General features: G+C 37.9%; 1 protein-coding gene across 4 annotated transcripts in view; it reads right to left on the bottom strand.

Annotated features, from left to right (window-relative positions):
* thrb (thyroid hormone receptor beta) overlaps nucleotides 1-19197 on the bottom strand; it is a 109259-nt gene extending 90062 nt beyond the window's left edge. For 2 of the 4 annotated variants that reach the window (XM_008421263.3, XM_081613003.1), the window contains exon 1: nucleotides 18789-19196. The gene's annotated coding sequence lies outside the window, so the exon portion shown is untranslated. Of the gene's footprint in view, nucleotides 1-18788 lie in introns of all 4 variants that reach the window. The other 2 variants (XM_081613002.1, XM_008421268.3) reach the window with 2 other exon arrangements.
* Nucleotides 19198-23158: the final 3961 nt, after the last annotated feature.

The following is a 23158-nucleotide window of genomic DNA, read 5'->3' as shown; positions in this document are numbered from 1 at the left end:
GTATTTATGTTGGCCACTAGAACAGGCTGATGTTAGAGGGATTTTTTTAGCTGAATTATTTGTTTCTTTGCATTTTTTAATATATTGCTAATATTGCATAAAAAGGCCTTAGTAGTAAAATGAAAAATCTGCAGACTGTGCCAATTTTTTATACCCAATTAATTGTCATAATAATTAATAGAATAATTAATTACTAAAATAATTATTGGTTGAACCCTAGAAGAGTTGAGTTGCCCTTTTGTGTTATAAAAGAAAACTCATATAGAAGTAATTTACAATGCATTTAGCAATTCTGATTTGTGAAAAGTTCGCTTCTAAAATACAGTGATCAGTTTTACACCAAAATATTGCTAAAATCATGTGAGATGCTCTTGCAATGATGATAATTAGAGCTGTTAAATAGCTCAGGCTAAAGCAGTATCCCAACTCCCATTCTAGTTGCCTAAAAATAATAAATAAAAGTTACACAAATAAAAGAACAAAATTTCTGTTCTAACAAAGGTGTTAGATCTAAGATTTACAAATCCCTGTTGTATAAAAGTCTATTTTGTTAGTTTCTTGCACATGTAGTGATACAATTAAAAAGGTACAGTAAATTTATATGTACACTTAAAAAAACACTTTTTATACCCCCCAAGTGCTTTCATGTTGATGATCACAAAACATTTGGACACCATTGGTCTATGGGAAACAAACCTGGACATTTTAAGAGTAAGAGCAGCAAACTGACACTTTCTCACCATGTGTAAACAGATTCAAACTTTTATTGCACAAAACCCTTTGGTCTGAATACCAGTCAGTACCAGTCAGCCAGCATCTGGACAACACCTTTCAGCTCTGGGCATTAATCTGCAGCAGGAATTAGCAGTCTGGGTAGGAATGAAGGGTCTTTATTTGAAGCTAAATACAGACAGATCTCAGCAGCAAACTGTGCTGCAGGGAGCAAGCAAAGATGGGCATGAGAGGCTGAGGCACACAGCCAATAAAAAGCTAACGAAACGTCCCATCATGTTCTTACATCACCTACCAAAACCTCACCAAAACAAACTGTCAAATCTAGTAAAAGAATTTTATTCCAACCTTTAGTGGACAAAAAATGCTTGGCACCTCCAATGTCAAAAAACGGTGCCTTAATGAAAAAAACATGACAAAAAAAACAGACACCACAATATACCACTCAAGTTCTCAGTGTAGTACTACATGCACCAACATGCACTAATAGCTGTCAAAACTGTTATTTGTGAGAACAATTATATTTGCATCTAAGTACATAAAAACATCCACATCCACACAGAGCTAGCCCAAGGCAAAGCAAACTAAGCAACATGTACGGACACCTCCAAACCAGCAGGGGGCCACCAAGAACGTTTGAATTCCACTGATAAAATACACCTCTAAGTCCTATTTGTATTTCAAAAATACACTTTGTTTTTATTTCTCAGACTGCTTGCTATGAATAAAGCCTCTTTAATTGTTGAAAGATGAATCATTGCTGGCTCTCAAAGACGTTACGACACCATCAAGAGTATGGCCTGAGGGCCAGACATCACTAAAATCACCTCATGTTACCAACATGTTTCTTCTGACTGGAAGGAATGTTTGGGCCGACCCAGTCAGAGTCCTGACATGAATCGACTGAGAACCTGCAGAGGGAACTACAGATGAGGGTAATGGCAAAGAGCAGGTCCAACCTCAAACAATTAAAGCTAATCACAAAATATTACATTTTAATGACAAGCATGACTAGCTATTAGAAGAAGGGTATGATTGCATTAATGTTAATAAATTTTTTTCTGGTGATTACTAAGGGGGTGGGGGGTCGAATCATTCTCAACATACCATTTAAAAGTCTCCCCCCACTCACCACCCAAAACTGCAATTCCTATTACATTGTTGAATTTGTTTTGGAGATGCCTTCGTCATTTCCAAGCAACTTCTTGATAGAAGGAAAATCATTTGAAATCCAACTCCTCTGGTGGTATGAATAATTCATCCAGTCATTTATTGATTTATATAGTCCTTTGAAAAACAGTCAGGGGGCTTTACAAAGATCATAGAAAAAAACAAAAAAAAACAAAAAACAAAGAGAATAAATGTACATTACATCTGTTGGACACTGTCTATAATGGAGCGCTTAGATTCAAAGCAAAGCCCTCACTCACTATTGCACTTTATATTCTTTAGTTAAATGGCCCTCTCTACACATTCAGACTCTTACACTGGTATCCAACCTCCAGTTAGTTCCATCATACTTATCATGTTACATTTCACACAAAAAACAATACCACAGCCTCCAATTTCAGGACCTTATCACATAAGGTTCCTTCAGTGAATACTGAGCTTAGCTCCTTTTCTGGTCCCTCCATCTGAAACTTGCTGCAGCAGGACCTGAAACGCCCCAATCTGCTCACTTCAAAACTTTATTAAAGGGATTTGAAAATTTGTCTGTAGGCTCTTGTATTTGTTAACAGTGAAAACTCTTCTGTTGCCAATGTATCTTATCAATTTTTAAAAGTGTTAAGTAGATTGTGTTACTGCCTTTAAGTTATTTTTGTGGCGTATGTAACAATGTTGTCAATGAGAGAATGAGTCTCAAGACATTTTCCTGTATAAATAAAGGATTTATTTATTTGAATGAATAAAAGTTACAAATCTGGAATAAAATGGCACAGTGCTCGTAATGACATAAAGCCTTGGTGAGTAAAAAGGTCTCACACTTTGATGTATAACGGCCCAGGTCAGACCCGGAGGAATCTGGTTCTGGGGTGTAGTTGTGGCGATGAAGGAAACCTGTTGCAGCAATGTTCACCCCTACGTTTTATTTACCTTCTCTATTCATCTATGCACACAAGAACCATCCAGCAAAGTTCCAAACGTTCCACAAAATGAAGTTCTGGTGGAAAAAGGGTGCAGAAACTACAGTCAAAATAGAACTTTTTCCAAGCCCTGTGTTTCTAGAAGCAAAGCTGATAAGACTTTCAACACACACAGCTCCTTCTACAACACAAACTGAGGTCTACTGAACACATTTACATGTCAGTCTGTTCCTCGCTGACTAATGCACTTCTCATGACATGGAAGCTGAACTATCCAATTCAACATCTGTTATTAAAACTTTTCATTTAAACAGCCAATTGTAATGTCCTACTTTACTAAGCTGCACGAACCATCAGTTAGTTGAAGTATGCTTAAACATGTCACATTTTTATCTACTTCCTGTAAATTCTTCTTTTGCTGAAATTCCTGCTGTGCAGCATTATGATGCCCTCTACAGCAACACCTTTTGTTTAGTAGAGGTACTGCACTGTGGGTGATTTTTAGGTATAAAAAAATTTCAAAACATTAGTTGTGAAACCCAATTTTAAAATATGGGATAAGGCAACTCTTTGAAAAGAAATTAAGGGCAGTAAACTCTTGCTCTTCACGTCTACAGAAAGCCCACATGCTGTGCAGGCAGGAGGACACACAGGAAGCACAAATGATCCTGACTGTGATGCATAGAGTTGAGTTTTCCCTCTGTTTGTGCGGAATCAAGGCACACCTGGGAGCCAACAGCTGGACGTTTGCGGCCACATGAAATTATTGCAACAACGAAAAGAGTCATAGGTGGCACTGATGGAGGGTTAAAACAGCGGAAAAGACAAACAGAATGCTGTAGAGATTCTGTCATCCATATAGATTACAGAAATATAACACCTAAAAGCTCATCTTTGGAGCAGAAGCTGAAAAGTTTACAGGACGCCCTCTGACCTGTGAGGTCATGATGCTGGTCGACTGATTTCTAACAAAAGCGTCCTTTACAGGTGACATATAAAGGATTGCACTACTTGTGAAAGGAACATGCTTCAGTGAAAAAACTGAAGCACAATCAGTCCCTCATGCACTAACTCCTTTACACTTTATCTATTTTCATTTGTTTGACAACATTAGCTTTAATTGTAGAGTTAAAGCTAATATATAAAAACTTTTATATATGTAATTCTGTCAAACACCTCTTAATATTTGTTGTACTGTCTTATTTTTCCGGTACTGTGAGGGGTCACCCTGGACAATTTACCACTGCATCAACCAGCACATGCAATTAATGTTAAGGCCTTGAAAGTAAATAATAAACAATACACACAGACATGCAAAAGCCCTACACTTGCATATGAAAAATATGCAAACTGAACTTGCAGGACTGTTGGGTGGGCAACGACACAGCAATACCTCTTTGCCAAGATTCAGCAGTATGGGTGTTAATTCAGACTCCATGCCTTCATGTCAGTTCCACTATATTGTCAACAGTAATACGTAAGTGGACAAAAATATGAAAGGGCTCCAGATAAACATTGTATTCAGGAGCCTCAGAAATATCAAGAGGAGTAGCACAGAATTTAGTAAGAACAAGATTTCAGAGAAAGTAACCGGTTGTTTGGTAGTCTGGCTGTTGCCTTCCTACTCATTTCTGCTAGATTCTCATCTCTTCACTACTCCGAATGGGCTTTCTCCCACTGAACTCAATTTCTCAGATAAAATTTCAAAGTGGGCTAGTCAGCAAACAGAAGGAGAAGTTGTTAACGATGACGTCGATTTTCTGCTCTGTTCTAGAATTGTACACTGCCTGCAGGTTTAGCAATGGCAGGGGAGGAAGTGAACAAATCCATTCAGTCCATGTTGACTGGTCTTCCAAATACTGAGTTAACAACAATAACAGCCACCTCTTTCAGATTGGTACTTCTCTGTTCACAGTGGAAGATGGTTGTTTACAGTGCAGGTAATTTCCGGTAAGCTTCATAGAGTTGAACTGGTAAACTACATACGTCATAGCCAAACCTCAGAGATTTAAAACTTCATCAAAGTTCATGCCTCCAGGAAGTAAACATGTCTCCATAGACCCTCTGAACAAAGTAAAGCGCAGAACAAGTAGCTGGTTTTTACCAGGCTAGCTGTTTGGAGCTTGGCGGTAGACCTCAACGCAGCTGTGTCAAACGCAATCCTTAAAAACATGGCTAACTGATGTTATTGATGATGAATTTTAAGACAAAAAATTGTTAATATGCTTAAATTGTTACTTGCATGTTAATCTTTGACACCATGTTTGTCATTCTATTATTTTGAATCTTTTTGTGTAAAAACTTTAATATGAGTGTTTTGAGTTAATATGGATTAATATCAGTGATCGGGGATTTTAATTAGGTGCATAACATGCTCACCAGTTTCTAATATGTTTAATTAACTTTTATGCAACTTCTCCTCTAACCGTTTGAATAGCCCGACTTTTACTGCAGTTACTAATACAGATTGTTCCAATAATAGATAAATGAATACCTATGTTATTTCAACCTAGCTACTATCTTGAAACTATTCTCTTTTCACAGCCTTCAAAGCTAATATTACCTTGCTTAAAATGGATTAGAGACTGAGTTCTGTGAGCATTTTATTTTTGGGTTTTAGTACACTTGAGTAAGGTTAAACCACACCACAGCTATTTAAACCTGGAAATACCGCACTTTTAAACCAAACCAGCATAGATGTTTTATGTAATGTCTTTGTTGAAAAGAGGAAAAAAAGACACTGCCAATTTGAGATTAGGTCACGCAAAGTCCAAAAAATCTAAAGGCACATGTAGGCTTGCACTTTTATGATGGTGTTATTTTGTCCTTAATGAGCTTAAGAAGCCAAGACCCATTATTCCTAAGCACATGTGGGCTGACTTCACATCTCCAGCTGTATGAATACATAGTAGTGGAAAGAAAGAAACGCATGCTGTCCAATCAGAGGGCTAAAGCATGTTCAAACTAAAATTAAAGTTTACAGCAATGTCAAAAATATAACTAATGCAGTCAATACCAAGATAACGTTGCTTTTGCATGAAGCATACTGGGAGGGAATCAGGTTCACACCAGGCACCTTATTAATAAAGACTTATTCTCTACAGAAACATGGTGAATACTTAGAAAACACATTAGTGTATTCATAAACCAATTTAATTTTGGACATTCTGATCAACCTGACATGAGGGAATAACAGACCCCTTTGACATTTCATTAGAGCCCATGTTACCTATGAAAGTCTATCATAGCAGAAATATTTTATGATTTGTCTTTGTTTTAGTTTCTATGAAACCTACCTAAATATCCACAAACTATGTTGAATCATAAGTTCCCTATCAGGCAAATGCAACAAAAAACATCCAGTAAAAAGCTGTATAAAAAGAAAAAAAAAACTTACTATATGTAGGATATTTCTGTTTATGGGAGGAGAAACAAGGACCTGAAATGCTATAGTGCAGATAGTAACACTAATATGTAGCTAATTTTCTAGGCTTGGTCCAATGTTTTCTAGAACATGAAAGCACCTTCTGCATAATGTTGATTTCTATATTTTTGTAAGTAGTTAAATCCAGCTCCCTCTGCAAGTCACTCTTTGTAGCTACTTTGAGAATTTATTCTTCAAGTTTTCAGTGTAAACATGAAATAAATGACATTTTAGCTTAGTTTAAACCATGTACGTTTCTTTTTTCAACAACAATGTAATAGTCAGGCGGGGGCTAATCAACTTTGCATGTGACTAATTGAAAATGCTGACTATTAGCCATAATGGATAATAACTTTTTGAGCTTGGAAAAAAAAACCCTGCTAATGCAAAGGGATTTTTTCCAACACTTTGGACAGCTTTAATATCCACTCATGTAATGGCAAACATGTGAATGTATAAACAGGGCTCTTCAACCAGTCCTCAAAGGCCAGCATCCTGTAACCTTTAGATGTGTCCCTGATTCAACACACCTGAATCAAATGACTGATTATGTCCTTGGTATGCAGCCAGGTTCTCCACAGTCCTGCTCATTACCTGATTATTTAACTCAGGTGTGTTGAAGCAGACACACGTCTAACAGTTGCAGCGTACCGGAGTTAAAGACCCCTGGAATATAAACTGTTTGTCATTGCTCTGTTATGTACATGAGACCCCTTAAGTTTAGAATGAAACCCCTTGGTGATGACACGTAACAGAACATGGTACTTATTTTGCAAACTTTAAGCTAATACTAAAGTGTGTTAAACCTGAATGTACCTCAATAATCAGCAGTTTGGAGGACGATGTTACCAACAACATGAAGTGGCTTTCTGTATGACTCAATCTGTTCCTTACATAATTATATCAGAATTTAGGCCCACTCTCACTCAATGTTGTAACAGTTTATTGACATTTGCAGCAGTGTTGGCTTTTGCACAGCCTGACTATAGTTTGGACTTTGGTAAGTGAAAATATTTCGATTCTATTCCTTCTTAGTGTAGACTCTGTATGTTATTTAGATTATGGTCCTATAAACCTAGCCTGAGCCACACTTCAGACTAATAGTCTCCATTATAAGTGTTTGTAGTTGATTCAGCTTAGTTGTAAAACAAGCTCATGTCATTTACCCTCTGCCAGCAGAATGGCTGTTGGCTGTTTTTTGGGGGGGGGGTTATATTACAGCATAACACCTTAGCTACTGTCAGGTAAACATTGTTCTACTTGTTAATTGCTCAGTAGGTTACCAGTTTCAACCAGATTTCAGCTTGACCATCTTGACCATAACTTATTAGTTTCACTTTCCTTTGGGTTGGGAACAGACCACAGCTGAGACAGTAATTAATACCTGCCATGTATGCATTTCATGTCAAAGTAGAGTTGTCCCAGCAACCACATTTTCATTGACTTTAAAATTGTGCAATTTGTAATTATGAAAATGAATTTGCTTAATAAGAACACACCAATCTGAAAAAGCTTTTTATTGAAAACTTTTTTCAATAAGGTGTTTTTTTCGGCCATTCCAAAATTAGTGTATTTTACTAAACAGAAATGGAAACACTTTTTTTTTTGCATCACGAGTCATGTGATCAACAACCAGAATTTACTAACGACGAAAAATACAAGGAAGTCAAATGTGTTTACATTTGTCGCTGACATGTTTCTTAGTAACTTATTACATGAACGATCTTATTCATGTGTGATTTTAATTACATTTACTATTTAAAGGGAACAATTGCAAAATTGTGTTCTTTCAACATTTGTAATGGAAACACAGCTACCGTACCATCTGTAATGTGTTTACAATTTTTTTTTTCTTCAAAAAATCTGGGAGTTAAACATCTTTCATTCATTTGGCTCAGACAATAAGGAACACAAATACCATGCTCTAAAAACCTATATTAGATAAATCATTCAGGAGAAAGTTTGCACACATTAGCTACCATTTTTAACAATACAATGTATATTATTTACAGTTGTACAATATATGGTTGACCATTATAAAATATGGAGACAAAAAGGATCAGCTGACAGATTTTGTCATTATTAATGTCACAGATAAAGGGTGAGTAATTTGACAAATATGTAAAACAGCTTTTAGCATGATCTCCAACTTTATCTGGAACAGTTGTCAAATGTTTTGGTCATTGAGACCAAACAATTTAACAGACTAAGCTAACCATGGAAGAAAATCTGTTAGACACTACAAAAGACTAGAGACTGGGGTGGAGGTTCACCTTTCAGAAGGTATAACAACCCAATGGAAAACTTAACATCAAAGAATATTCATGTGTTAGATTGGTCCACTCAAAGTCCAGACTTGCATCCAGCTGGACTATGTGTCAAGATTTTAAAAGTCGCTGTTCACAGAGATTCTGAGCTTCTACTTTGTGACTATTTCAATCTGCAGATGTGCAAAGTTGACGGATATCCCAAAGATTTGCAGCGGTAACTGCATTTTGAAGATCAGATACCATTTTGCTTTCACTTCACAATTATGCACTACTTGATGATTGTAATGTGGAATCTGATCTGAAAACATTTAACTCTGACTGTAGAGTGACCATCCATCCATCCATTTTCTTTACACCCTTGTCCCTTAGTGGGGTCGGGAGGGTTGCTGGTGCCTATCTCCAGCTAACGTTCCAGGCGAGAGGTGGGGTCACCCTGGACAGGTCGCCAGTCTGTCGCAGGGCAACACAGAGACAACACAACCACGCACACACACATTCACAACTAGGGACAATTTGGAGAGGCCAATTAACCTGACAGTCATGTTTTTTTGGACTGTGGGAGGAAGCTGGAGTACCCGGAGAAAACCTATGCATGCACAGGGAGAACATGTAGACTCCATGCAGAAAGACCAGGGCCAGGAATCGAACCCAGAACCTTCTTTCTGCAAGGCAACAGCTCTACCAACTGTGCCACTGTGCAGCCCTGTAGAGTGACCACATGAGAGAAAGTCCCAGAGGCATAAAGGTTTCTGTATTCTACCAGTTCACAGCGACCCCAGCTTCCTGGCAAAACAAATCTCATCCTTTATCACACATCTGAGATGGTGGATATCAAACTGAAACATAACGGCGAGATTTTTAGCATTCAGGAAGTTATGATGCCATGTTGTTGTTGCTGGTTCATGTTAGCAGTTGCTTGTGACAGCTGCAGAGTACAATATGTACTGGCAGCCAAACATCACACCACATGCAACAGTTTGTCAAGACTACAGCCTCCTTGTCACTAACTCAGATTGCCATATTGCATCATCACACATACAGTAGCTCAGTTTACAGCTGTAGAAGTCTCTGTTTGAAGGCGTTCCAATTGTAGATGCTTCAAATGAAATTCTTCCAAGTATGAGCAACAAACGACAACAGAAAAAATAGCAACAGGTGTGACTCCAGTAGGATAATATTGCCATTTAATTGATGTAGTCAGATTATTAATCAGCAAACTGATTTGATGTATCTTCCGATCTATATTGTGTATAAGAAATAGGTACATTTGTCAGGAAAACAGATTTTGTTGGACAATAAATTGTCCTGTAGTTATTGCAATAAACGATAGCATTGTTAATTTCAGACATTAACCCTTGTGTTTACAAATGGGGTCCAACTGACCCCACATGCATATAATTTGTATATAATCGTTTGCCTCAGTCCTCACACGCACAAGGGTTAAAGGCAGGTGGCAGGTGGAGCAGAAGCGGCGCTCCGTCTGTGAAATATTACTTACTACCTGTAGCGCATAGCAGCGGTTCAACAGCGAGAGCAGAACTAGCATCTTACATCGCAGCTCGAAGACTTAAATAATTTTGCGGGTTATTTGTTTAGCTTTCTGACCGTCATGCTAATCCGGGTGAGTGTTTGTAGCTGTGCCCTGCTTTACCTGCTATCTGATCCTCCATATGTCTTTTTTACTGCAGTGAGCCTCGATGTAGCCAAACTCCGTCAAGTATGGCATTGTTTTTATGTCGTATTAGCTTCGTTGTGTTGATGCATTTTGACGTGCTTCAATTTTCCGCCGCAACACGCAAACTTCCCCATTCACTCAGTGCGTTATAGTTCCACATCGCTTAGGATTTGTTGCTGCGTGCTTGCGCAGTGTGAAAGAAAGAGGAGACCAGCTGCACAGGCAGGCTGCGAAATGAGATGCAGGTGATCGGTATCGGCAACAAGAGCCAATGATCACCGACCATGCACTTTTTCACAAAAATCGGCCGATTATGATCGGTGACCGATCGATCGGCACACCTCTAAAAATAAGATGTTGGGTTATTGCAATTTCGAGTTAGGTGGTCTATGAGTTTTTGTTAAATCTGGTCCTCAGCCTGAAAACGTTTGAGCAACACTAATTTAAGAAAAGCATAGTTTTTGCATGAGACATTTTATGTCATATTTGCACAAAGAAATTAAGTAATGGAGCAAATATTTTACAAGTGGATACTGCTTATTTTATAAAAGGATAATAAAAATCTCTCTAGCTCCTATTTACAAATTGGAAGTTATTAATATGGAAATGTAGTTTTAACAAAAGCTTTTTATTAATCAGTTGATCAATTAAGTCATTTAATTTCCCTTTGGGATTAACAAAGCATTTTTGAATTGCAGTGTGATGTATATTTTACCTTCATCGTATCCTTTTAGCTCCATCAAAAGCCAATGTCATCAACTCATTGAACACTAATAATTACTGCATAACTCCTTGCTTTACCCCTATGAGGAGCTGAGGCTTGCTGCTGCATGTAAAACTGGCAGCTGCAGTGGCAGAGGGAGAGACTGTTGAGGGGAACAACTGAAATGTCATTTTTTCCAGCTATTTGCTCCGGTGCCACAAAGCGCTCAGCTGCAGCAATACATAAGGATATGCTGGAGATTGCAGACACAATTACTGCTCTGTGAGCCAGTGGCTGTCCAGACCAGCCACTACAAACATGAGCAACAAAGCAGGCAGACAGAGACCTTAAATACCCTCAGCTGACAACTGATGCTGCCTTCAGGAGCTCCCAGGATGCCCGCTGTAAAAGAGACTCCCATTTTCTGCTGCTGTGAGTCATCCATATATTACTGGGTAGACTGGAGTTGGTTGTCACATTGTTACTGTCACATTATGAAATTCTGATTTCACACAACTAACGTGACATTCTGTCCATTTTGCAGTGCTTTAAAAAGCAGAGGTATATTCTCATTCGCAGAATATTAAATATCTAAAGAGGATACATTAAGTTTGAGTTGATGTAGCAAACTAAACCTATGTAGTAGTTTTTACAGGTTTGCTGTCAACTGTGTGAACATTACAGAAACAGTTTAAAAACAGTCCTGGAATAAGCAATCTGTTCCCAGTTGGGTTTAGGAAACCGATACCTGCTCATATTTGTTCAACTTTTAAGCAAAGATAGCACGTTATTTTCTACAAAGTGCTGTGTTTGAAGAAGTCCCATAGCTCTTCACATAACTGCTCCTGTACAGACACAAATACACAGCAGTACCTATGTGTGTGTGCTGTGTGTAACTGTTGTGTTTGGTTCTTGTCATTGGTCTGAGCTGTAGTTTCAAAATAATCATAGAGTAAGGACTCAGCTCCATTGACAATTTTCAAAGGCAAAATAGTTCTACAGTTTGAGACTGAATGAGTTTTTGAACACTCTGTAAGGTTACATGTTAGCAACACCAGGATAAAGCTGCTAAATTTACACGAAGTAAATTAAAATTAAAAATGAAAAAAACAGAGATCCTATGGTATCCACTTTTTTCCCTAGGGACTTTGTTGTGCTAGGAGGACTTGGGGGAGGGCTATTTTTAGAGGTGCAAAGATTGATCGGCCACGGTTTCTTTAATTTTGGGTAATTAATGATTGGTCAATACATGTGAAAACGATCTTATCCACAGATCTTTCTACCACCATAAGTCTCAAAGACAGGGCTGCAATGGACAATAGTCAACCTACTGATGCCACCCTTTGCAACTTTTTTGCGATATTTAGAAGAGAAAGAAGAGACAGACCAAAATTAGTCATGTTTTTTAAATGTTGGTGATCGACCAGAAAACTACAATCAGTGTCGGTGATCGACCAGAAAACTACAATCAGTGTACCCCTGATTTAATTTCAATTGGGAAGTATTTTGAGTTTGAATTTCCTTTTAACAGAAATGACTAGAGATGTGCCTATCAGGTTTTTTCCTGCCGATACTGATCACCCATGAGGGCCGATCACCGATACCGATCACATAATTATTATTTTTTTTATTTTTTATCATAAACACTACCGGTTACATTATGTGGAAAAAGGAACCATAAATTCACCTTAATTTTGACAAAAACTTGTTTTTAATAACTTTTTCCAAGAAGAAAACTAAACAAAACAGGCATTGTGCAAATTGTACTGCTATCGGTAATACTATCTTTAACAGACTGATAACATATGAAGGCTCTGAAGAGGCTAAATAATGCAAAGAGCCAAAATAAAACCTCTCAACATTGCCAAAAAAATTCAAGTATAAAACTTAACATTCAAAGGCAAATACAGGATCCATTACAATAAACAATCCAGAGTTACTGAATGAAAACGTCCTGTTAGCATGGCGGCTAGCTGATTACTGCTAGTTCTGAGTGGCTGTTTCTGACTGAGCGGAGTAATTATGCAGAGCAGAGAGGACATCGATTAATTTTTCAGAGATTATCTGTCTCATGTTAGGACAGCGAAAGTTTTAATACGTATGTAAAATGTATTTTTTTTAGATTAGATGCTGCAGCTTTAAACAGAGGTTCGGTGTGAGAGTCACTACCAGGTGGAGCAGAAGCGGCGCTCAGTCTGTGAAATATTACTACTTGCAGCGCGTAGCAGCGGTTCAACAGCGAGAGCAGAACTAGCATCTTACATCGCAGCTCGAAGACTTAAATAATTTTGCGGGTTATTTGTTTAGCTTTCTGACAGTCATGCTAATCCGGGTGAGTGTTTGTAGCTGTGCACTGCTTTACCTGCTATCTGATCCTTCATATGTCTTTTTTACTGCAGTGAGCCTCGATGTAGCCAAACTCTGTCAAGTATGGCATTGTTTTTATGTCGTATTAGCTTCGTTGTGTTAATGCATTTTGACGTGTTTCAATTTTCTGCCACAACACGCAAACTTCCCCATTCACTCAGTGCGTTATAGTTCCACATCGCTTAGGATTTGTTGCTGTGTGTTTGCGCAGTGTGAAGGAAAGAGGAGACCAGCTGCACAGGCACGCGAGACGCAGGTGATCAGTATCGGCAACAAGAGCCAATGATCGCCGATCACCGATCATGCACTTTTTCACGAAAATCGGCCGATTATGATCGGTGACCGATCGATCGGCACACCTCTAGAAATAACAGTTACTCCTGATGACACTTGCAGGAGAGCAAACTGCTGTCACTAAAACAAAATTTGCCACGTTTAATCCTACCACACTCTGGTTGCTCTACTGGCACCTCAGAAGAATGGTAGGGGAAACACTGGCCTCCTTACTTCACAGAAAGATGTAACCTTGGAAGTTGTGCTCATGACTGAACATAGGCAGGTTGTACAATTATTTCTAGTTTAATCAAATTATGTTTTGACAAGGTTTTTAACACACTAATTTATTTGCATAGATAATAATAAAAATAATGACTAAACGTTATCTTCATTTTGTCATGCTGAAGGTGGCTACTTGCACGTTTTATACATTACAAATCTTTGCTTACATTTTATTTTGTAGTTTGAGATTAATGCAAGTTTATGTTGTTTTTTTTATTAAATTAGTTGTAGTTAATAATAGTTTTTTGTATTTTTTAAAATGTATTTATGTCTCAGAAAAAAAGCATAATTAATTAAATGTTTACAAGAAAATTAAAGTAATTTTTACAGAAACTCCAAACAACTTCAGAGCTCGTCATTCCAAGCATTATCAAGTTACTAATGCTTAGCAAGTTGCTAATGCTTGGATTAATTGCTAGTGTGGTAAAATTACTAGTGTGGTACACAGAAGGGTGCAGTAACTTATTACATATTCTCAGTTACATTTGAGTAATATTTTGGGGAGAAGTTGTAATTTTGGTGCTGTCATTTTTACAGCAACATACTTTTCAATTCTACTTGGGTAATGTTATTTTGAAGAAATGCTCCTCTCACTTGAGTACAATTTCTGGTTATCCAACCCACTTCTAGTTACTTCACTGAATGAAGAACAAGCATGTTTCAACTGAAAACACACCAGGAGACTCTCATGTCCGTTTTCTGGTTTGTAAACAAGCTCCTGCTATTTTCTATCTACTGATTCTGCTGTGTTGTCTGGAGGTTAGGTGAACAAACAGTAACATAGTAGATATTGTCACTGGAATTACTTGGTACTGTTCTAACGTGTATGTAATTAAACAGCACTGTTAACCACTGTTTAATTCCATACCAGTGAGTGATTAAATGCTGCTGCCATTTGATGGGCCCAACATTAGTCAAATACTTGAGGGAGGAGCTGAGGGATGCATTTACTTGCACTCAGAAATCTAATACATACTCATTTAAACCAGTTTTGCCAAAGGTTAACTTTTGCAATGTTATTTTTTCTGTTAGTTTTAATAAAACATTAAAAGCAAAGTCTATTAATTACTTTCACTATAATTATTTTGAAGAATGAAAAGAACACACATTTTGAGATGTCATTTTAATTTTTCATTTAACTGGTACGTTAGGAGTTTTAGTCATACAGGGTTAGTGAGTTTATTAGCATGTTAGTTTTAGTATGTGTAGTAGTCAGGTTTAATGTTCTGTGAGCTTTTAGAAAAATAAAAAAATCCACACACAATTTGAAGGTAATAGTTGGCTAATTTTACCAAACTGAACATGTTTATATAGGTCTGGGCAAAAAAACAATAATGATAGCTATTGCAATAACCATGTGATCAATATCAATAGAAAATATGTCTGATACAATGTTGATAATGTCACTGAACTTTGATCCAGAACCTCATGGCATTCTGGGGGATGTAGGCAGAACATCCTACATCCTTAAGCTGTAGGATGAGGTTACGTTCACACTGCAGCCTGAAGTGACCCAAATCTGGTCGCACCCCCCACCCCTTTGTCTGTATCTGATCTTTTCATGACTGTCTGAACAACACAGATCAGATTTTTACAAATGTGACTCCACTATCACTTGGATATGTGTTAATAAGTCCGATCACTATCTGATCTTTTCAAATGTGACCTGTGTCTGTATGGCCAGGTTGTATTCATCCAGCCTGTATGTCACTGATACTCAACAAACGTCACTATTCTGTGTCCTGATACACGGAGGCAAGAAGAAAAACAGCAACCATGGTGAGGATTAAGTTGTCAATGTACTGGCTACAGCTGGACAACAACTTTAAAATAGCAAAACATGTTTGTATCCACAAACACTTAGCAGCTGCGTCCTCTACTGCAGAGTTTTTCAACCTTTTTTGAGCCAAGGTACATTGTTTTAATTGAAAAAATCACGAGGCACACCACCAACTAAAAATGTAAACAGAGATACTATGTAGCCGCCTATATTATATACAGTATATAGTCATTCTTATCAAAGTGTCTTGAATAGGAATCAAATAAACACAAACATTTATTTTTATTTTTTATCATATTTTACATTTCTTATTTCAAATTGCACTTAACATGTCCACTTCAAAAATACACCTGAACAGTGCCACAACACTGTCGTGTGTAATTCTCTTGTTTAAATGTAAAATGCTCTGTACCTACTGCCATCTAGTGATAATAAAATTACATGATTACGCCGCTAGTCACTACTACAGCAAAGACACTCAAAGATGGTATTATTTGTAGATAAATAATTCAATTCCCCTGGTGGTTGAAGAAGAATCCACAGAAAAGCCGCATGTTCAAAGTGTAGAAAAAAAGTAGCAGCTTATAGTCCGGAAAATACGGTAGGTGCAATTGGATAATTTCCGCGGCACACCTGACGATCACTCACAGTACACTAGTATGCCGCGGCACAGTGGTTGAAAAACACTGCTCTACTGCACATGAAGAAACTTTTAGCTTATTTGCAGTTCACACAGGAGATCACATGTTTTTTGAGAACGACCATGCAAAAACAAACATCAGATTTCACAAAAAAATCGGAATTGAGCCTGCAGTGCGAGCATAGCCTAAGAAATGTTTGTGAGATCGTCTGACTCACTCAATCAACGGTTAGCTAGCAACATGCGCAGCAGCAGTTTTATGTTGCCTCGAACGTACACTTCACTACTTGGTGGTCTGCGTGTACTTGAAGCAGACTCAATGAGGACGTCTGTTGGACACATCCCGCAAAGGTATATTTTCAGAACCTGTGCAAGTCAGTGACGTGCTGACTTGTATAGGAAAATGCTGTGCAAGAAACTGCAATCACATCGAACTGTTCAGTATGCAATGCTAAGCTGATAATGTTGAGAGTCAAGGCGGCCAGACTCAAGGGCGCGCAGCATGACTGCCTCTCTGTGCAGCACTGACAACAGGCTGCCCTGATGGAGAAGAAACGGAGCTAGGCCCCCAACTAGCTCATCATGTGGGAGCAGTTTCAAGTTTTGCCACCATGCTCCATAACTACTTAAAAATAAAAAAGAACAGGGTGGAGTGAAAGGAGAAAATGAAATGAATACAACAGCTTAAGAGAAAATTGTGTATAAAACAGGAAAGGTCACGTCACCAGTTTGGCAGTATTTGGATATTTAAAGCAAGAAAATAATCTTTAATTATCGATAGCCATGATATGAAATATTTATTTTCAGCCATAACGTTCAGCCTTATTATATCCATAGGATACAAAGTTGTTAGCAGACAATAAACATACCCTTTGTTAAATTTGTTTCTGTTTTCTCTATGTTAGTAAAGATGGTTCACATTTACCTCAACAGTTGGGGGCACTAAGTCCACCAAAAGTGCAGCAGACTTCTAGACTTAGCAACAGACTGTCAATTCTCCAATAGAATAGAAGACCAGATCTTCTGGCTGTTTGGATATTATTCCTGCAGGCTCATGATCAGTCAATCAAGCAGAGTGACACAAACACCCACCCTCTACAACTTCTCCATTCCCCCCACTAATGTAACCATACAGTAATATGGAAGCTATGAAAGTGTAGACAGTGAATATATTTATAGTATATCATTGTATGTCAACGATATGAGTATTTTTAGTTTGAACAATTTTAGATTGCCAAACTTAGGTCTGTCTGGCTACCTGTTAGCCTCCAACCTCTTTTCTACAACGCCCCTGACATTACACCTTTCCAATACAGAGAAGGGAATTATTATTGATAACTTCATAGCGTTTGCCTTCCAAAAGTTCCAACTATCCCTCTAATAGAGAAATGGTTCTTGAAGGAAGTGCCACTAATGAACTGAAGTAAAAAATGTGACCACCAAAGCTACCCTACTTAATTATGTTGACTATTTCATCATTTGCCTTTCCTAGTAAAAAAAAAAACAGTTTAAAAAAATTCTGACCGACCTGAATGCATCACTTCGTAATCACATGGCCACATGTCACCCATCACACAAGTAATAAACGACTGGACATAAAGTGGTGTTAAACAAACGACACGCCTGAGAGGCAGGTCGTTCCTCGGGTTCAAACACCTCAGTGATTTGGTGCAAAGCTAGTGACACAGTGACTGCAGCGTCATGGTCAACCTTTAAGGTCACTAATGCGCTGGGAGCGGGGTTTGCTTATTCCTGCACACCAGATGTCAATGGAGGGCTCCAGTGAAGTTCAAGTGCCAAAAAGCGAAAGCTGCTGCTGAACGCGGAAATACACACAATATCTAACTGCAACACGAATATAAGTGAGTGAGGACATGCTGGAAGTGTTAAGAGTATGAACTAGCAGGTTTACGAAGTGAACGTTTACGGGCCCAAAACCCCAACTCTATCAAGTATAAAGAAAAAAAGCTAATCCGGTTCGTTCCCCTATGGAACTCCGTGTTAAATCCATATATTTTTAACTCTCTTTCTTTAGTAGACATGTAGCGAGTTTTACAAACAACTTTGGTTAAAATAAAGGATTTTTACGAGCAGCTATATAATTCGGCGTCTTCAAAACAAGCCAAAGCTTGCAAAAACATGCTATTTTTTTACAAAATCTCTTTACTCTAGGTATAACACAGGGATAACAACTTGCCATCTTAGCAGCGTTAACATACATTAATGTTGAAATAATCCTCCTATAATCCGTGCAATTTAAAAATAATTTCTACCCCGAACTGTCACAGAGGATTAATGACTGCTCATAAGAAAATAAACATACGTATACAGATAAGCACTTTTTAGTACAAGCAAGATAGGGTTAAATTTCAGACATTTTGAATGTAATTCCACGGGACATAAAGATGTTTAACCTTACTGAAAGCATTTAGCTTAGAAAAAAACATTCAGTCCATGTGGCTGGTATATATATTTAAAATGTTCCTTTCAAAAGAAGTTGTCATTGGCTAAATAGTCATAAAAAGCCCCACTCCCCCTTAAAAAGCGAAACGTACCGCATATGCACCACGAAGCTTGTATCCAGAAACGAGTCGGTGTCCTACTGGCCGTGCATTCCTCCTCAGCTGGATCCAGTGTTGCTCTCCGTGGGCCAAGCTGAACGGGACACAGCGCCAGGCTCTAACCTGAAATGACCCGTGCCAGTGCAAATCAGGCGAGGGGCTACACCCGCGCGCGTGTGCCTCCGCGCTGCGGAACGTGTGCGCGACTACCACGGTCCGTGACGGCTGAGAACTTGAACATGGAGCCGAAAACAAGTCATGAAGAAATTATAAAAAGAGGAAGAAAAACACGACGAAACAGCAATAAGACTGAACGTTGTAGCACAAGAAGTTGGCGCTGCGGGGAATCAGAGAGCCGGTTCCAGGGCAGGAACAAAGCCTCGCCCTAATTACAAACTCCAAAGTTTTTTTTTTTTTTTATGTATTTTTTTCTCTATAACGGTTGGTAGCAGTAAGACTATTTGACTGGTTACATCCGGGTTAGGGTCTTATGAAATAAAAATTATGTCTCAGTCTCAGGTCTTTGACTTGTATATTCTTTATGGTTCTGACTTGTTTACAGATTTCAAACAATTGGAGGATTGTTTTTAGGCTCCAATAGAACACAAAACATTTTTAAAAAGTGTTCAAATTATGTCATTGTCGAAGACAAAAGAGATCCAAACTTGGATGTAACAATATATGAAATAGTAATTACGCCCTAATAACTGGTTGTTCCACCCTTGGCAGCAACAACTGCCATCAAGTGTTTATAACTGGTAATAAGTCTTTCCCATTACTGTGTGGAGGAATTTAGTAGTAATAATCTTAATTCGGATACATTGAAAGACAAATCATTTTGTAGTCCCTTCTCTACAGGCTTGGCTTTAACCAGATCTGCCACAGTCAGCCCTGGTCAGATTTGTAGATCCTGCCCAGTTCTAACTTCCTCCTCCACGTTTTAACCATTCTAGATGTAGTACAAATCAGACCAAGCTGATTATGAGTACCATTCTCCTTGGCACTGATTTGCTGTAGCCCTTACAACAGAGAGAAAGAAGACTGTAGATGTTACATTATGTGGTAGTTCACACATGTTTAAGAAAAACCTTCCTAGAAAGGTTGCAAGTTGTTCAAAGTGGTTCTGCCAAGCTTCTGACAAAACTCCACGTCCCAAATCTTAACACGTGGCTCCAATAGCGATGCAATTGCAGTGAATTTCGATTTATTTTAGAGAAATTGAATATTCTTTTCTCCACCTAGAGAAATCTTCTTGGACAGGCACCAGAATCTATCAAATGGGGTCTATGTCTGTGTGTAATAATAATGATAATCTTATGATACATCTTATATGTATTGCACCTTTCAAAACAGAATTGCAAAGTCCTTTTACATTACATTGTAAAATCAAAACACAAAATAAACATGCAGAGAATCAACAGTTAAAAGCCAACCTATAGTTTTTAAGATAGATGTAAAGCAGGACATTGACGAGGCTAGTCTAATTGTAAGTGGCAGGGCATTCCATAGAGGAGGCAATCTGATCATAAAAACTCAATAACCCTTAGTTGATTACCTCTCTCAGCACAGAGAGTCCCTACAGGGTCAGATGACTTAAGAGGTTGGTGATGAGGAGGGTGTTGAAAGGAGTGAGCAGCTCAGAAATATAAAATGGAGCAAAATTATTAATTGATTTAAAAACTATCTTTAAATTCTTGAAATCAGCTCTGAACATCACAGGTAACCAGTGCAAAAAGGCGAGGGTTGAAGTACCTTGTTCTCATGTGACATCAGTTCAAGATGGAACTGACAGCCACCTTGGCTGACTTCTCTTTTTGTTGGTCTTGAAACCATCAATCATCTATGCTTTACGCTGCGCTTGCCTCCTAAGCTGGCATGAATCACTTCCGGTTCAGATTTGTAGGAACTATGTATGGGTTCTAGTGAGGACTCTAGCTGCTGTGTTCTGTAGAAACAACTGGGAGCTTTTGAGGCAGTAAATAGAGAATTTGTAGTAATCAAAATGACGAGATAAAAGAATGATACAGGGTATGAGCATCAGAGATAATTGATCTTATATTGAAAATATTCCTAATAAAAAGCAGTTCTGTTGATATTATTTAAGTGTTTAGAGAAGCTCAAATCAGAATCTAAAACTACTCCAAGGTTCCTACCCCATGGCTGCAGTAAGAGCCTGAAGAATGGAGAATCTGAATATTAAAGTCTCTGTGTACTTTGAGATTATAAACTAAAATTTCTTGTTTATCACCATTTAACAATAAAAAGTTATCACACATCCAGACACATATTAAAAAGATTAATATAGTATGTTTACTGCAGAAAGACCAGATAGGGTTATAGATAAATAAATATGATATAATTAAATTTAGATAATTTTTTCTCACATTTTGGTCATACAAGGTCATTTGGAAATAGGTACATAGTAAATAAAATCATTCACATCAAAGTTTGGTTTCTATAATAATGGCAGAACAACAGTTTAAAAGACTAAAAATCAACATAGTATCAGAATATAAAATGTAAAGGGATCTTTACAAAGGATTTGTTGGTAAGACATCTAATAAACTGGGAGATGACTTCATGCCCTTAAATCAAATCATTTTGTGAGAGGATGAAGTGGATCAAAGGTCTGTTTTGTCTCTAAACAGTGGGTGCAATCTGAACTCTATTTTGGAGATTTTGCTCAAACAACCGAGCAAAATGATTCACATCTTTCAACAGATGATATTTCATTCATAAGAGGGAAACAAAGAGTTAAAAAATTGATAGCCTTAAATAGCAGTTTTGGATTGTAAGGAGTGAAGTCAAGGACTTGTGAAAAATACATAGAACTTTCTTGTTTTCATTGTTCTAGTAAATGTTTTTGGAATATAATAAGAACTCAGATTAGACACCTTCTACTTCCTCATAGCCAGTGTGTAACTTTTATAAAAAAAATGTTTTAATATATTTGTTGAAAGTGTCACTGTCTGTGAAAACAACCTGTGAAAAAAATTGAGCTCCTCTGCATTCTCCCAGTGCTCCCTATGCTAACTACAAACAACCAATCAGAGTCAGGAGGAGGGTCTTAGTGCTGTTCATCACCCTCCTGCTCATCTTCCCTCCCACTGACTCTCTGTAATGCTGCCGCTAGCCTGTTGTGAATGCTCAAGCTAGTCAGTATAACCCCCAATGATGACGGCTTGCTGGTTGTCCTGTAACTTAAGTTGTAATTTGTTTCTTCGCCATTTGCACATTTAGCAGCATATACACGAGATTGACTGATAACATTATGTCACGACATGATGACAGTTCTAGCAAACATGTGAAAAACATATTTTTTATGTAAGTTACATACTGCACCTTTAAATAAGACCAAGAAACTGTGACGCAAGTCTGTTAAACTGATCATCAATGTGGATTTTAAAACTTCCTAATAGCAAAACCTTTCATAGTTAGTTGTAATGATTGAAAGAAAGTGACAAATTCTGTTAAAAAGTCACCTTTAGAATATGGGGGCTGCCAATAGAAACGATTTGACTGGAAGTAAAAAAGGCCTAAAGTTCAAATCAAGGGAAATTACCTACAGAAACAAGAATGTATTTATGTTTTATTACAGATAGAATAGAAAAGAGTAGAAATACCCTTAGTGGGACAAAGGGTATGAAGAGCCCACTGCACTGAAGCCCATTGAAAACCTCCTGGTTATTCCACCAAATATAGATTTCTGAACTCTTCCTAAGCTAAAACATTAGTATTGTTGTTTCTGGTTAGGATGCCTACTGGACGTCTCTCTGATGAGGTTTTCCTGGCACATCCAACTGGGAGGAGGCCCTGCGGAAGACCCAGGGCACGCCGGAGGGAGGATGTTTCTCAGCTGGCCTGGGAACGCCTTGGGATTCCCCCAGAGGAGCTGGAAGAAGTGGCTGGGGAGAGGGAAGCCTGGGCCTCCCTTCTTAGACTGCAACCCCACGACCTGACCCCGGGTAAACGGAAGAAGATGGATGGATGTTTCTTAATGAATATGAACTGGTTTTCTTTGCATTATTTGAGATCTGAATGGGCTGCATCTTTTTCGTTATTTTGACCATTTCTAATTTTCTGCAAATAAATAGTACATTTTTGCTTGTCAGTAGTTCATAAAATAAAATTAATTTTTTTTTTCTCAAACATACCAATGAAAACCATTAGTCTAAAGGCATAATTGCTAAAGTGTCATTCTAGAAAATAGAACTAAGGTAATTATGCTATTAGGCTGACGAAAAGTAAAATCAGAGAAACTGATACTTTTAAGTGGTCTCTTAATTTTTTCCAGAGTTGTATATACACTGCTCAAAAAAATAAAGGGAACACTTAAACAACACAATATAACTCCAAGTAAATCA

This window comes from Poecilia reticulata, chromosome 11 (genome assembly GCF_904066995.2).
Source record: "Poecilia reticulata chromosome 11, P_reticulata-male-v2, whole genome shotgun sequence".
In the NCBI taxonomy this organism is placed as follows: domain Eukaryota; kingdom Metazoa; phylum Chordata; class Actinopteri; order Cyprinodontiformes; family Poeciliidae; genus Poecilia; species Poecilia reticulata.
The sequence above is the reverse complement of the archived record's forward strand: the minus strand, read 5'-3'. Positions and strand labels throughout refer to the sequence as shown.